Source organism: Mesoplodon densirostris, chromosome 10 (assembly GCF_025265405.1).
Source record: "Mesoplodon densirostris isolate mMesDen1 chromosome 10, mMesDen1 primary haplotype, whole genome shotgun sequence".
Classification (NCBI taxonomy): domain Eukaryota; kingdom Metazoa; phylum Chordata; class Mammalia; order Artiodactyla; family Ziphiidae; genus Mesoplodon; species Mesoplodon densirostris.
Genome location: NC_082670.1, coordinates 83519169 through 83535866, shown reverse-complemented (window position 1 = coordinate 83535866; position 16698 = coordinate 83519169). Strand labels below are relative to the sequence as shown.

Here is a 16698-nt window from a genome sequence, read left to right as displayed (position 1 = left end):
TCCCCCAAATATAGTATACATACATTATTATATATTTCAAATAGTATATATGCTATATTTTACAGAAATGAGATAATACCATGTAGATTATTGCATGGCCTACATTTTTCACTTTACATTTTATCATGGTGGGATCTTAGTTCCCCGGCCAGGGATTGAACCCATGTCCCCTGCATTGGACCACCAGGGAAGTCCCAGGCTTTCCATATTTTAAAAGCAGTTGTGTGAATACTCATTTCAACTTGAACCCTCACACCTACCTTTCCATGGTCAAGCATTTGTGAGGAAAATTCATCATTAGTTATTTTCTGTATTCATAAGCACATCATATCTTTATATTATTAGGAAAATAGAATTTATGCTTATATTATAATTGGTATAATATATATTGGGATACTTAAATATATAAATGGATTCTTAGTCATTTATTTTGTATTTTTATTTTTTTATAAATTTATTTATTTATTTGTTTTTATTTTTGGCTGTGTTGGGTCTTTGTTGCTGTGTGCAGGCTTCTCATTGTCGTGGCTTCTCTTGTTGCAGAGCACAGGCTCTAGGTGCACGGGCTTCAGTAGTTGTGGCTGGCGGGCTCAGTAGTTGTGGCTTGCAGGCTCTAGAGCGCAGGCTCAGTAGTTGTGGCGCACAGGCTTAGTTGCTCTGTGGCATGTGGGATCCTCCCAGGCCAGGGATTGAACCTGTGTCCCCTGCATTGGCAGGCAGATTCTTAACCACTGCACCACCAGGGAAACCTAGATTCTTAGTCATTTATTATCACTAAAGTTATTTAAAAAATCTTTTTCACAAATATTTCATATAAGTAAAATTACCTTGAAATTGAAGATTGACACAGTGAAGACATTACAAAAAATAGTATATTTGGGAGACTCACTTTGAATGCTAAACAACTCCATTCAACTCCCCCATATAAAAACAGGTTCGATATTAAGTTCTCTAAATTTTCAAAATATTCCATATTTTCCATGAATATTTTTATATAAACAGAAACGATCACAATCAATCACATGCCTCATATGTATCAAGAATGGACTGATTGGGCCTCCCTGGTGGCGCAGTGGTTGAGAGTCCGCCTGCCGATGCAGGGGACACGGGTTCGTGCCCCGATCCCGGAGGATCCCACATGCCGCGGAGCGGCTGGGCCCGCGAGCCATGGCCGCGGGGCCTGTGTGTCCGGAGCCTGTGCTCCGCAACGGGAGAGGCCACAGCAGTGAGAGGCCCGCGTACAGCAAAAAAAAAAAAAAAAAAAAAAAAAAGAATGGACTGATTGATGTGATCAACGATCTACAGCATGAAGTAGGGATTTGCTCAATCCCCAGTCTTTCTGCTGCCTGGATGTCGTGTTATTATTGACTGGCACCTTCATCTCTTTAAAGGCTCTTTGGGGACTCTTTTGCCTCACTTATGACTTGGCATGTAAAGTCACATGTTAAATTCTGTGCTCATTTTGTCTGTTTGTTTGCACGAAGAATGATTATTCCATGGTGTGAAATAATGAATATTCAAGTGACAGGAAATCTGAATTTGTGAAACCATTTCTGAAATTCTTAACCATATCAGAATATTTTTGCTGAAATGGATGATACTGAACAAATTGCCAGGTTTTGTTTTGGTTTGTTTCCCTTCCCTTGATCCTTTTAAAATGTATTTGATGGAGGTGGGGAAGGGCCCTGAGGCCCCTGAAACAAACCTCAGGCATGACTGGATTGCTCTCTTAATAAAATGTTAGATGGTCATTTAAAATAGTCTTGATTCTGAAATGTAGACTTCCCATTCCTATATAATCATCAAAATGGCAAAACTGAGTAGAAGTTTACTCTTCTCCAATGCCCCAGCCAGGACCTAATGCAGGTAAGAAGCCTACACATGGTGGAGGGTGGTGTGGTTTTCTTCTTCTTCCTTTTTCTGGCCCTTCCTCTTCCCCTTGTTAACATCTTTCTGACAAAAACAAACAGAGGTCAGTGGAGCAGGAAAGCTCTTAGTTAACTGACATTGTTATAAATTGCTTTATTCTCTTTCAGCCTGAAAGATTTTCTCTTCTTCAAAATGAAATTCCCAACTCCTGTTAGGGACCACTCACCTGGCCCCCCTTAAGCTGAGGCATGTGCCCCTACCTTAGCTGGTCATGTCCTCCTTCTGCAGCTGCTTAGGAACCAGGCAGTCCCTTCAGGCACCCTTTTGTTGGGGTCCTATTGACAGTCCATGAAAGCCTTATGACAGTGCCCTTAAATGCAGCCCAGGATTGGTCCACGGGAAAAACGTATGAATCCTTTTTCCCCACAAACTTTGAGAGTTTGTCCCCCACAGTTTCCACCACTGGCTTTGACTTCCCCACCATTACCTAACCCAGGATATTTGTCAGATGGGAGCCAGACATCAGCTCACTTTTTCCAACTGCTAGGGGCACCCATTGAGCCCCAATTTTCAATGAGCTCAGTGCACTTCTGTAGGGTCATCTGTTCTTCAAGCAGCCTAGGAGAGCCCAGGACCACATCATGATTTTCTTGGACCCTGGGAAGTTTTGCCTCCATGGGCCCTTTCTCTACAAAAACATTAACAACTGTATTTTATGACTCTGTTGGTATAAGGATGAATGTAATCCAATCTGGATTGTTTCTTTTTTTCTACTGATTTTAAAAGAAATGAAACCATCTTCATGGTTCCTAGTCAATGTGCCTCTTGAGCAGAGTGGGGAAACCAGTCTCCATAGATGTAACCAGTGTATAGAACAAGTGAGACTCAGGAGGATGCTATAACAAATACAACTTTATATTTGTTTTCTTCCTGTTAAACTACTGGGTACCAGGAACTATGGTAACAAACACAACAGATACTTTTCAACACTTGAATGTAGCAGTTAAAAAAAAGTGATGTAAAGATAGAATAATAAGGCTAATGGTGCTTAAAAAAAAACAGAAAAAAAAACAAATGCTTGGATTTGTTTATGTGATAAATTCTCCTCTATTCCAGGCCACACCCCACTTAGGGGAATGTGAGCACATGTTTGGTTTGGTAAGGGGTAGCCATGTTTCACACTGATAATGAGGATAACAATGTCTTTGTTCACTTGGATGGGGGTCTGCCTGGTTTGAATCACTACAACATCTGCGAACATTGGCAAGGTTTGCTAGATTTTGTGATTCTAGGCTCCATTTCTTCATTTGTAACAAAGGTTTCGAAGAGATGGTCTCTAAGGTGCCTGTTGCTCTGTAACAAGTAAAGGAAGCAAGGTAAAGTGTATTTTTAAATATAGATGAATCTGATTTAAATCCATTAAGTGGACATAGATTATGACTAAATATTGTTTCTTGAACAAATGAAACATCTCATTCATTCAACAATTGTTTATTGAATGTTTCCTTAACACAAACACAATACTCAGTATTGGCATTACAAGAATGAATGCAACAGGCATTGTCCCAGCAGTGCAGATGGAGTGTGAAAGTCTGGTGATCAAATACATCACCCTGTTCTCCACATATTAGTGTATTGAACATCATGGAAGCCAACATTTTTATTACTGACTGAAAAATAAAAACAGTTTTTACCTAAGGAGACAAAAGACCTATATGCAGAAAACTATAAGACACTGATGAAAGAAATTAAAGATGATACAAACAGATGGAGAGATATACCATGTTCTTGGATATGAAGAATCAATACTGTGAAAATGACTATACTACACAAAGCAATCTACACATTCAATGCAATCCCTATCAAACTACCAATGGCATTTTTCACAGATCTAGAACAAAAAATTTCACATTTTGTATGGAAACACAGAAGACCCTGAATAGCCAAAGCAATCTTGAGAAAGAAAAACGGAGCTAGAGGAATCAGGCTCCCAGACTTCAGACTATACTACGAGGCTACAGTAATCAAGATAGTAGTTACTGGCACAAAAACAGAAATATAGATCAATGGAACAGGATAGAAAGCCCAGAGATAAACCCAGGCACCTATGGTCACCTTATTTTTGATAAAGGAGGCAAGAATATACAATGGAGAAAAGACAGCCTCTTCAGTAAGTGGTGCTGGGAAAACTGGACAGCTACATGTAAAAGAATGAAATTAGAACACTCCCTAACACTGTACACAAAAATAAACTCAAAATGGATTAAAGACCTAAATGTAAGGCCAGACACTATAAAACTCTTAGAGGAAAACATAGGCAGAACACTCTATGACATAAATCACAGCAGGATCCTTTTTGACCCACCTCCTAGAGAAATGGAAATAAACACATGGGACCTAATGTAACTTAAAAGCTTTTGCACAGCAAAGGAAACCATAAGACTAAAAGACAACCCTCAGAATGAGAGAAAATATTTGCAAATGAAGCAACTGACAAAGGATTAATCTCCAAAATTTATAAGCAGCTCATGCAGCTCCATATCAAAAAAACAAACAACCCAATCCAAAACTGGGCAGAAGACCTAAATAGACATTTCTCCAAAGAAGATATACAGATTGCCAACAAACACATGAAAAGATGCTCAACATCACTAATCAGAGAAATGCTAATCAAAACTACAATGAGGTATCACCTCACACTGGTCAGAATGGCCATCATCAAAAAATCTAGAAACAATAAATGCTGGAGAGGGTGTGGAGAAAAGGGAATCCTCTGGCACTGTTGGTGGGAATGTAAATTGATACAGCCACTATAGAGAACAGTATGGACGTTCCTTAAAAAACTAAAAATAGAACTGCCATATGACCCAGCAGTCCCTCTACTGGGCATATACCCTGAGTAAACCATAATTCACAAACTCCAGGACATGGAAGCAACCTAAGTGTCCATTGACAGATGAATGGATAAAGAAGATGTGGCACATATATACAATGGACTATTACTCAGCCATAAAAAGAAAGGAAATTGAGTTATTTGTAGTGAGGTGGATGGATCTAGAGACGATGATACAGAGTGAAGTAAGTCAGAAAGGAAAACAAATATCGTATGCTAACACATATATATGGAATCTTAAAAAAAAAGAAAGAAAATGGTTCTGAAGAACCTAGGGGCGGGACAGGAATAAAGACGACATAGAGAATGAACTTGAGGACACTGGGAGGGGGAAGGGTAAGCTGGGACGAAGTGAGAGAGTGGCATGGACATATATACACTACCAAATGTAAAATAGTCAGCTAGTGGGAAGCAGCCACATAGCACAGGGAGATCAGCTTGGTGCTTTGTGACCACCTAGAAGGGTGGGATAGAGAGGGTGGGAGGGAGATGCAAGAGGGAGGAGATATGGGGATATATGTATATGTATAGCTGATTCACTTTGTTATAAAGCAGAAATGAACACACCATTGTAAAGCAATTATACTCCAATAAAGATATAAGAAAACCCAAAAAACAACAAAAAAACAGTCCTTACATTGTTTCTCAGGATTAAAGAGTTTTTGTTTTTTAAAAACAGAAAGCAGGGCTTCCCTGGTGGTGCAGTGGTTGAGAGTCCGCCTGCCGATGCAGGGGACACGGGTTCATGCCCCGGTCCAGGAAGATCCCACATGCTGCGGGGCGGCTGGGCCCGTGAGCCATGGCCGCTGAGCCTGTGCGCCCGGAGCCTGTGCTCCGCAATGGGAGGGGCCACAGCAGTGAGAGGCCCATGTACAGCAAAAAAAAAAAAAAAAAAACAACAGAAAGCACACCTTTGGAAGTTAAAGAATGTCGTTGGAAGCCAAACTGCCACTCTACGCTGAACGCTTGAAAACACATTTATTTCTATGACTTTGAATGGCTCCTGTATTTTCCTTCTAGGAAGAAATTTGTTCTGTCAACAAGCCAATAATGTGTCTTGCACCCTACTGAATTTTGAATATTTTTATATTTTGTGTTAGAGAGCAAGGGTTATTCTCAAAGGGTAGAACTGAGTTTCATGTTGAATATCTAAGTACCACTTATAATTAAAATCACAGAAAAAAATACTAGACCCTATTTAGTATTCAGTTCTGGAGACATAAGAAAAAAAAACACATACTCCTGCTATGTGCTGATAGGACTTGTTTCAGCTTATAATAAAATTACTTTTCACTTAGAGCACTTTTCCTCTTAAAGGATCAAAGAATTTCAGTTCATGCTTAAGGGATGTGCATCTCTATCTGGCATAATTTTTTCAAAAAAGTTAATAAGTCAAGAGTGACTTCCTCATTATTATTTTACTTCAGTTCAAGCATGATATTGATCGTGTATCTGCTCATCCTTCCATATTTCTTCCACAGATTTCTGAGCTCCTTCACCTTTTCATCTACTCACTATCAGATGAGATCCCTACCCATATTTTTCTCTTATGGAACTCCTGGGTCATTTACCCTTAAGCAACAAATCCTGACTATAAATTATGAAGGCTGTAGAGTTTTATATGCACTAATCACAAGAAGAGACAGAACAGCAGTGTCACTGGAACCTGGCTGTGGACACAGGAAGACCTGGATGTAGGTCTTCGGTGACATGTAAAAGCTGTGTGACCTTGGGAAAAATTGATGAATATCTCTTTGTGTCAGTTGCCTTGTCTATAAAATTGGGATATATTAATAGAAAATACACCTCATGTGGTTATTTGAAGATGTGGCAGTTTGAAACATGGCCCCCCAGTTTTTGGACACTTCTCTCATCAAATGAGTAGAGTCAGTGTCTCCTCCTATTTAATCTGGGCTTTATGGTCACTTCACCAGTGGAATACATGGTGTCAGATTCTGGAGCATTAAGAAACTAGCAGCTCCACTTACTATCTCTTGGGATGCTTGTTCTAGGAACCCATCCACCCAGCCATGCTGAGAAGAAGACCTAGAAACTCATGGAGAGGAGTGGGGTCTCCTTGCCCTTGGCCATGACTGAGCTCCCAGCTGGCAGCCGCACCAACTTGCCAGCCATGCAGTAACACATCCTGACAGCAGATTCTCCAACCCCAGTGAAGCTGCCCCAACTGACACAACATGGAACAGACATGAGCCTTCTCTGTTGATTGCTGTTTGAGCTGAAAATTTGTGAACTGAGTAAGTAATTGCTGTGGTTTTGAGCCACTATGTTTTAGAATGGTTTGTTTGTTATGCAGCAATTTTAATTGGAAGAAAGATTACATGAGATACTATAGTAAAGTGTTCACAAAATTCCAGCATACAGTCATCACTTGAAAATATTACCTGGGAAAAAATTTTGAAAAGGCAATTTAACTTGGACTTCAATATTTCAGAGAATGTTAAGGTTGAATGGATCTTAGAGACCATTAGGTGAGAGATGACCAGTTGGTGGTCCAAATGGCTGACAAGTGTATTGTGTTTGCTCAATACGTTTTTGCTGAATAATGAATGCTTGACTAAAAATATATAAGTGAAACAGTTTGATAAAATCATACCTATGCTGATTACATTTGATGCACTTTGGTATTTTCTCTTGTGTATTTTTTTTTTTTTTTTTTTTGGTACGCGGGCCTCTCACTGCTGTGGCCTGTCCCGCCGTGGAGCACAGGCTCCGGACGCGCAGGCCCAGCGGCCACGGCCCACGGGCCCAGCCGCTCCGCGGCACGCGGGATCCTCCCGGACCGGGCACGAACCCGCATCCCCTACATCGGCAGGCGGACGCCCAACCACTGCGCCACCAGGGAAGCCCTCTCTTGTGTATTTTTAATATTGGTTGCAACCACTAAATTGGTTTCATGACCCACTTTTTTTTTAATTTTATTTTTTTATACAGCAGGTTCTTATTAGTTATGTATTTTATACATATTAGTGTATATATGTCAATCCCAATCTCCCAGTTCATCCCACCACCACCAACACCCTCCTGGCTTTCCCCCTTTGGTGTCCACATGTTTGTTCTCTACATCTGTGTCCCTATTTCTGCCTTGCAAACCGGTTCATCTATACCATTGTTCTAGATTCTACATATATGCAATAATATATGATATTTGTTTTTCTCTTTCTGACTTACTTCACTCTGTATGACAGACTCTAGGTCCATCCACATCTCTACAAATGACCCAATTTCGTTCCTTTTTGTGGCCCAGTAATATTCCATTGTATATATGTACCACATCTTCTTTATCTATTTGTCTGTCGATGGCATTTTGGTTGCTTCCATGACCTGTCTATTGTAAATGGTGCTGCAATGAACATTGGGGTGCATGTGTCTTTTTGAATTATGGTTTTCTCTGGGTACTTGCCCAGTAGTGGGATTGCTGGGTCATATGGTAATTTTATTTTTAGTTTTTGAAGGAACCTCCGTACTGTTCTCCATAGTGGCAGCATCAATTTACATTCCCACCAACAGTTCAAGAGGGTTCCCTTTTCTCCACACCCTCTCCAGCATTTGTTGTTTGTAGATTTTCTGATGATGCCCATTCTAACCAAGATGAAGTGATACTTCATTGTAGTTTTGATTTGCATTTCTCTAATAAGTAGTGATGTTGAGCAGCTTTTCATGTGCCTCTTGGCCATCTATATGTCTTCTTTGGTGAAATGTCTATTTAGGTCTTCTGCCCATTTTTTGACTGGGTTGTTTGTTTTTTTAATATTGAGCTGCGTGAGCTATATATATTTTGGAGATTAATCCTTTGTCCATTGATTCGTTTGCAAATATTTTCTCCCATTCTGAGGGTTGTCTTTTCGTCTTGTTTATAGCTTCTTTTGCTGTGCATAAGCTTTTAAGTTTTATTAGGTCCCATGTGTTTATTTTTGTTTTTATTTCCATTACTGTAGGAGGTGTGTCAAAAAAAGATCTTGCTGTGATTTATGTCAAAGAGTGTTCTTACTATGTTTTCTTGTAAGAGTTTTATAGTGTCCGGTCTTACATTTAGGTCTTTAATCCATTTTAAGTTTATTTTTGTGTATGGTGTAAGGGAGTGTTCTAATTTCATTCTTTTACATGTAGCTGTCCAGTTTTCCCAGCATCACTTACTGAAGAGACTGTCTTTTCTCCATTATATATCCTTGCCTCCTTTGTCATAGATTAGTTGACCATAGGTGCCTGGGTTTATCTCTGGGGTTTCTATGCTGTTCCATTGATGTATATTTCTGTTTTTGTGCCAGTACCATATTGTCTTGATTACTGTAGCTTTGTAGTATAATCTGAAGTCAGGGTGTCTGATTCCTCCAGCTCCATTTTTTTCCCTCAAGATTGCTCAGGCTATTCGGTCGTGACGCACTTTAAATGCTGATCTAAAGTATTTAGAAATACAGCTTTAAAAATCTTATAGTTCCATATTTTAAAACAATTATAATATAGAGAATGCTACTGTAAGTCATTAGGTTGGTTTTTAACAGACAGGATAAAATTTATTCATCAAAATTAATTTAAAGTAGTCTGTTAAGAAGGCAATGCAGTTGTTCAAAGGATGCTATAGTTTTTAAAACACTCAAGTTTCTTTGGGGGCTAGGCATTGTTTCCTTCAGTGCTGTAGAGCAGTCATGTTATTTTAGTTATACCATGCTTTTGTTTTTTTTTTACTGTAAATTTATTATCTAAATTGAGTGACTGCCTTATTCACCATACTTGACTCTAAATGGCCTTTGAGTGCTATTAAATTTAAATTTATCCTTAAAGGGTGATGATTTGGCACCTGCTAGGTCATTCAAAACAACATGCCATAATGGTGAAAGTAATTCCCCCCAAAATGACTTATTAAATGTTTTCTGTGACTTGGAATAACTATAGGATGACTTTGAAGGAACCATTCTTTATATGCATATGTAAATTTTGATGATATGCCCAGTGTCTGTGACCTGTATGTTTGACCATATTCTATAGTGTATGAAAATGTATGACTTTGTCCAATTCTTCAAATTATTCATCCTTATTCTGGTTATTGACGCATTTTTAGGAAAGTTTTCTGTAGCTTTGTGGTGAGACAAGTTTGCATATCCACCTCTACAGAAATGATGGAGAGAGGGCAGTTTTCCCTTAAGGCAGATTACAACACCTCTTCTCACTGAAAAAGAAAACCAAATGAATTCTCTTTGGCAGCTTTATGCTATACTCAAAAGATGTTAAAGACACATTTTCATCCTATATTCTGAAATTATCAAAATAAATGCTACATAAATGGAATTGTAATTAAATGTAGTGGATCACAAAACATGACTTAAGGATAAAGAGGATATTTTATTACATATAATAAATATGTATCATAAAATATAAGCTCTTGGTTTAAAAGAAATCTTTATAAAATGGTATTAAATGAAGAGTCTCAGTTTCTAGAGGAAATCACAGTTAATCATTTCTTCCATATCCTGGGAACAGTTAGAACATATAACATTTTTATGCAAATGGAATGCACACTACTCAAATTGTTCTTTCTCTTGCCTTTTTTAATTTAAAGTTTATCTTGCAGATCTTTCACACTGGAACATATATACTTGCCTCATTACTTCCAATAGCTGCACATTACTTCATGGTATGTGAAGTGAGAGACTCTCTCATCCCACTAACTCAGGAAAGGAAGGCATTCAGTCATCCTTATTTTTCTTTAATTCAACTTAATTTTATTTTAGGATTCCATTCCCCCGGGCAGTCCAAACTTAATATCTGCCAATTCTGGGTCTGGCATTTAGCTGAGTTCCATGAGGCTTAGGTAAAACAGAGGTTGTGGCTGCAGAGTCTTGTCCTTGGTTGTTGACTTTCCATGCTGACAGATGCTGAGATGTATTTGTCCCATCTGGTCCTCCACCCTAGTAGATCTGTGATGATCATCTCTGGCTCTCACTCCAGTCCCGTTAGATCCTTCAGATCTCCTTCAAGTGTATATGTCACTCTCACACACACGGGATTACTTTGCCATGCTGTGACTTGGAGGAGGTCTTGCAAGCTCTTTAGACCCATCTTTTAGTTACACCAGACAGCCAAGCTCTTTAGACCCATCTTTTAGTTACACCAGGCAGCCATTCCGTCCCTACTCTTTTAACACTATGTCAGGATACTCTCAAAATGGGGGGGAGGGGATCAGGAGAGGGCTTGGTCATTTCTAGGCATCTACCTAACGAGCAAATGTTCTTTTCACTCAGACTCAGCAAAATAGTCTGTAGCTTTTGTTACTTCCCAACCCTGGATTCAGCCTTCAATGGAAGCTCCTTTCCAGTGCACGTATATGCTCCCCTTCTGACTCCCTCGTTTCCCCAAGCCAGGAAGTTTTTAATTTATTGGGCCAGATAGGTAAGTTTCTCTTATTTACTGCACAAGCTTCTAAATATCAGGGTCAAGGCCTTTGAAACTTTTTGAAACTCAAAAGCCAAACATTTTCTACTTATTTGACATTTGCATTTTGCTCTGCCCTTTGATCCGTGAAGCAAGGCATGCAGTATACCAGAGAGAAAAGAAATTCAAGCAAACAGCCTTCCCTAAACAGCTAACATTACCAAATATTATCTCACATATGTGCGTATATCCTATTTATGACTCTTTATAGTTAGTAATTTATGTTGTTTCCATATGTTGTCGCTGTTACAAGCTACAGTAAATGTCCTTGCCCACGTAGCTTGGAAGTTTATGTACAGATATTGACAATAAGGGCCTCCCTGGTGGCGCAGTGGTTGAGAGTCCGCCTGCCGATGCAGGGGATACAGGTTCGTGCCCCGGTCTGGGAGGATCCCATATGCCGCGGAGCGGCTGGGCCCGTGAGCCATGGCCGCTGGGCCTGCGCATCCGGAGCCTGTGCTCCGCAACGGGAGAGGCCACAACAGTGAGAGGCCCGCATACCGCAAAAAAAAAAAAAAAAAAAAAACAGATATTGACAATAAAAATCCTAGCGTTGGAATTCATGGAAAAAATGGGCAAGGGCAGGTGTATGGTAAATAGTAATGGACGTCACCACATCTCCTTTCCAGAAAGGTTATAAAACCACAATCTTGTATAGAAATGCCTGTTTCTCCATAGTGTCATCCACTAGGTTTTCATCTATGTTTAAATTTTTTCCAAATTGATAGCTGAAAATATTATCTCTTTATTTTCTGAATTTTCCGTATCTTTAATTAAAAGAGAGATTGAACATATTCTTACAGATGTTCCAGCATTTTGCACCTTGTGTTCCCTCAATTGCTTTTTTTTCTATTTGTTTGCTTTTTAAAAATTTTATTGAAGTATAGTTGATTTACAATGTTGTATTTAATTCTGCTGTACAGCAAAGTGACTCAGTTGTACATATATACATATTCTTTTCCATTATAGTTTATAACAGGATATTGAATATAGTTCCCTGTGCTGTACAGTAGGACCTTGTTGTTTATCCACCCTATATATGTTTGCATCGCCTTAATTGCTTATTGATATGAAAATGTGGTATTAAATAATTCTAAAGTGGTTTAAATAGAAATTTTCTCAAGAGTTATATACTGATTGATTGAATGAGTTTTGTTTTGGGAGGCAGGTTGTATAGAGTTTAAGGCAACTACTACTTCCCAGTCTTTACTGCATTTGACAGCAGGTGAATAAGTATTATATAAGGTTAAGAACAAAATAAATCCGAAGATGAAAAACTGAGTCACCAACACAGAGGCAATAATTATGCTCCAACAATGTTGTAATATCTGCACTCTGTAAACACAGAGCTAGTTCTCATCAAAACGGCATTCGAGGGCCTCCCTGGTGGCGCAGTGGTTAAGAGTCCGCCTGCCGATGCAGGGGATACGGGTTCGTGCCCCGGTCTGGGAGGATCCCATATGCCGCGGAGCGGCTGGGCCCGTGAGCCATGGCCGCTGGGCCTGCGCATCCGGAGCCTGTGCTCCGCAACGGGAGAGGCCACAACAGTGAGAGGCCCGCATACTGCAAAAAGAAAAAAAAAAAAAAAAAAAACGGCATTCGGTCCAATGGTCACATGATAGCAGACATGGGAGACAGCTAACAAAGCCAGTGAATGGCCCTTGAGCATGTGTAATTATGCAAAGATTCCAATAACTAATTAGCACAATGGATTTTGGTCCCAATTCAAGTGTTGCAGAACATCCATTCACATGTCCCATGATGTCACTGCTTCAAAGAATTGCCACTATAATAGATTTGCTGCCAGTAAGAATTCCACAGAGAAGCTAAGACACGTAAGAACTTTAGGAGCAATGAATGAGAACTGATTGCCAACTGCGTGATTACGTTTTCAACACCTTAATCAAATCACGTAACATCTAAAATATCTGACTTCTCCCTCTTCAGATCTTCTCCATGTCCATTTCTTATATTTTCTATTTCACACTCAGCTGTATCTTAACCAAATCAGCATCCTGTCTTCCAGCTAGAAAGCACCTTACAATCTGAGTAACTCCTTACAACCAGCACCCTGCCCCTTTTTCTTGATGATAATTGCTACCATGTCCTGAAGCCATACTGTGTACCAGGCAACCCTGCTAGGTCATTATCATTACCCCCATTTTATAAATAGAGCCTGACACTCAGAGAGGTTGGAAAACTTGCCCAAAGTCAACATCCAGTAAGTTGCAGAATCAGCAGTAGCAGGTTCTGAGGTCTGATACATTCTGCAAGGGAAAAGGAAGCAGATTTTTAATATGAGTTGCAGCATTTCTCAGAATAGACTTTGCTGGAACTGCTACTTAATAGCTAGCAATGCCAAAGCCTCTCTGTACATGATTTTGCCTCTGGGCAGTTAACTGTCCCTTCAGTGCTCTGACTAGTTCTGTTTAATCCCATTTAAAGATTATATGGATGGATAAGGCAGTCTGTGCTGTATGACCCTTAGAGGGCTTTTCAAACACGGAGAAAGATGCCTTATAAGGAATAGACTAGATTCCTGACTCCTCATCTCATTTTTTGGCCGCATTTTCCTCATGGAAATGGCTGTAGATGGACCCCTTCCTCTGCTGCCTTCTCCTTCTTGGTTTGCCCTCCCCCCACAGCCTTGTGACCCTTCATCTGACCATATTTAGGCTGATTCATGGAAAGGGCTTGGAAAAATGTCTTTCTCTCTAGAGGCAGAAAGGGAAGGAGTAGGATTTGTGGAGGAAGGTTGGAAGGAGAATTAGCCCTGTGGAAGGGACCCAAAAGTAGTCCAAGTGTTGGACTTAGACCTGGATGATGGAGCCCTTTGAAAATATCTCAAGAAGACAAGAATTTGGGGAAAGCATGGCTCTTGAGGTAAATGTAAGTTGGGCAACCTTTTGGGATAGCAAGTTGGCTGTACTATCACACTTCACAGCCAGTGGTCTTAGCCACCGAATTCCACGCTTTGTAATTCAGCCCCAGGCAAGCCTGATGGTCAAGTCCCTCATTACCCTTATCAGAAGTAAATATATATATTACATTTAGAATAGATAAACAGTAAGGTCCTAATGTATAGCACAGGGAACTATATTCAATATGCTGTGATAAACTGTAATGCAAAAGAATATAAAAAAAAGAATGTCCGTATGTGTATAACAGGGTTGCTTTGCTGCACAGCAGAGATTGGCACCACATTGCAAATCAACTATACTTCAATTAAAAAAGGAAGTAAATATAAAATTTCATTTTCAGGAATTTTCAAACAGGGAAACTAGCTCTCATACTACCTTGAAGACTTTAGACTGAACTGACTGGTTTAACTTAATTTCCTCATTTGGCAAAACTTAAGGTTCATAAAGGAAAAACAGCTTATCCAGGACCACACAGAAAAAGAAACATTTCTACTCATGTTATAATTTTGGACTAATACTTAGAAGAGAGTTCTAGTTGAACATTCGTGTGATCCATTTCAATACATAAATGTTGCAGAAAACTCAAGTGTCCCTGAGAAGCATTTTTTCCCTGGTCATAGCTAACATTTATTGAACTCAGCACAATGCCAATTACAATTAATATCTTTGTCTGCACTCTCACTTAGTCTTTACAGTAACACTGGGAAGAAGGATGTTGTAGGCATCCCCATTTTATAGGTGATAAAATAAAGGCTCAGAGATTTCAAATCATCTGTCACTTGCTAATATATAGAATCTTATCCAAGTTTTCAAATTGCAAAAGCCAAGTGAGGTCTTAACTACTGTGTCATGCTGAGCCCCTAGACAACATTTGAAATATTTAAAGGGTCCAACCTCAGGGAGCTTGCCCATGCTCTTCCTTCCACCTGGAATACTCTTTCTCTAAATATCCCACGAGGTTTAAACTTTCACTGACCTCAAGTCTCTGCTTATCAGTGAGGACTTTTCCAACCACTTTGTATAAAATACCCACCTGCTGTACACCCACGCTTCTGGTCCCCTTCAACCTGCCTCATTTTTCTACATAGAATTTATCATCAGGCATATTCTGTATGTATTTCTGCATTGTATCCGTCTTTCCTAGCTAGAAATGTCATCTCTATGAGGTTGGGAACTTGGATCTGTTCCCTGGATCTCCAGTAGCTGGAAGAGTGCCTGGCACACAATAGATGCTCACAAAATATTTGTAGCATGAATGAGTGTGTGAATGAATGAATCAACCAAACAACTTCAGTTACATCTCCCTCATCAGCCTCATACAGTATCTGTCAGGAGCAGCTGGGGGACTCCAGGAAGTCTGATTTAAAAGGTGTCCGATTTTCTTTAAAAAAAATCCAGTTGAATAAAAGAATATTTAATTGTGTCAGTGGCTGGTATTAAAGCATACGAGGGCATCCATTTTTTCTTCAAGCACTGACAGCTGGGAGAAGAATATACAAGTCTGCTCTCCTTGTCTGTCCTTGTGTTCCCTTCCTCCTTGCATAGCTCTGTATATTTAAATCATTGGAAATACTCATTCTGAGAAATGTGGAAGCAGCCTTTTTTTCCCTTTTCATAAGCCAACACTTATTCCCAGTGGGTAACGTTTAGCAATGAAGTGTTTTTTGACTCCAGCACTTATCAGTGTTTCTGAAATATACAGTATAATTAAATTACTCGGAGGTGGTACTTTAATCAGGAGCAAATTTAATGAATATTCAAGCTGTTCACTGTTAGGAAATGAAAAAAGATTGTAGGAATTACAGCCTCAAAAGTCATACAGAAGAGGGTGCTAACGTTCTTTATGAAATATACAGACGCACACACATAAACACACACACACACTCAAGAAAGCTTTCTTACATAACTGATCAAGTGATATCACCTATATGCACTGAACATTAAGTAGAGAATTTATAAACACAGGCAGTTCAAAAGTCAAAATCATTGCCTAACAATAGCACTAAATTTTTTAAAAATTGGGACAGTTTATAAAATCTACCTCAGTTTTAGCCAGATGAGTTAACAGTTAACCACATCACCACCAAAAGTAGCATATTTTCAATCCCAAAAATGCCCGTCAGAGTCAATGCTATGATATTTCATTAAACCATTCACCTCTTATCAAAGCTAAAAGAAGATGAACAAAAAAAAATATTTTGGCTAAAATTTCATATTATAGCCCTTGATATCTTTTAAATAAAAATAAGATTCTTTTTATTTGATTAACTGCATATTCTTTGTTCAAAGGTTTTTCTTTTGAGGGTAGATAAAGATGACTACCAGTTATTGCTTAACTCTGATTCCAGAAAAATCATGTTATAGTTTCTGGTTATCTACTCCAAAGGAAAACAGAGTTTTAACATTGACATCTTTTCTGGTTCACTTACTCTAAAACAAAATTTCAGGAAGGATGAAGTTTCTGTGAAGTAAGTAAATCTCAAAATTCTCTTCTACTTGTGCTTTAGAGATGTTATTTGAAGATAGCCATGGCAAAACCCCCTTTCACTTATGTTTCAAACGTGCCCT

General features: G+C 39.2%; 1 long non-coding RNA gene across 1 annotated transcript in view; it reads left to right on the top strand.

The window, feature by feature from the left end:
• Window positions 1-16698, top strand: part of LOC132497643 (uncharacterized) — a 144795-nt gene that overhangs the window by 8697 nt on the left and 119400 nt on the right. The window contains exon 2 of the long non-coding RNA XR_009533626.1: window positions 6775-7017. This is a non-coding gene — a long non-coding RNA (uncharacterized LOC132497643). The remainder of the gene's footprint in view (window positions 1-6774; window positions 7018-16698) is intronic.